Source organism: Sinocyclocheilus anshuiensis, unplaced genomic scaffold, assembly GCF_001515605.1.
Source record: "Sinocyclocheilus anshuiensis isolate Anshui unplaced genomic scaffold, SAMN03320099.WGS_v1.1 scaffold1463, whole genome shotgun sequence".
Lineage (NCBI taxonomy): Eukaryota > Metazoa > Chordata > Actinopteri > Cypriniformes > Cyprinidae > Sinocyclocheilus > Sinocyclocheilus anshuiensis.
Window position 1 is genome coordinate 204,973 of NW_015536784.1, and position 453 is coordinate 205,425.

A 453-nucleotide genomic window follows, 5' to 3' on the forward strand; every position below is an offset into this window, starting at 1 on the left:
TGCATTCAAACAGGGCTGCGTTTCCCAAAAGTATCATAAGAAAGCATTAAAGCTTTTGGGAACGGCAGCCCTGAACAATGCTTATCAGAGGACAGAAGGACAGAGTTATTTCACAATAAACAAACTGAAATTGTAGCCTACATAGTTTGTGTAATTACAGTTATTTAAATTGAACGTTGAAAGTTAATATTGATCATGTTCTATTCTGTAATGTTAATAGAAATCATACACTGTCAGAATAAAAAGGTTGCATTTTATTTAAAAGTTTAGTTCAGAAGTATCAAATCGGTATCGATATTGACGATACTGCCTTGAAAAATATCGGTATCGTATCGAAAACAAAATAAGTGGTATCGCCCAACCCTAGCTCTAGCCCAAGCTGTGATATAAACGAATGCTATTGGCTATTTTAAAAAGGGGCGGAGCTGCTTGATATGTCCCGCCCTGTCTTCC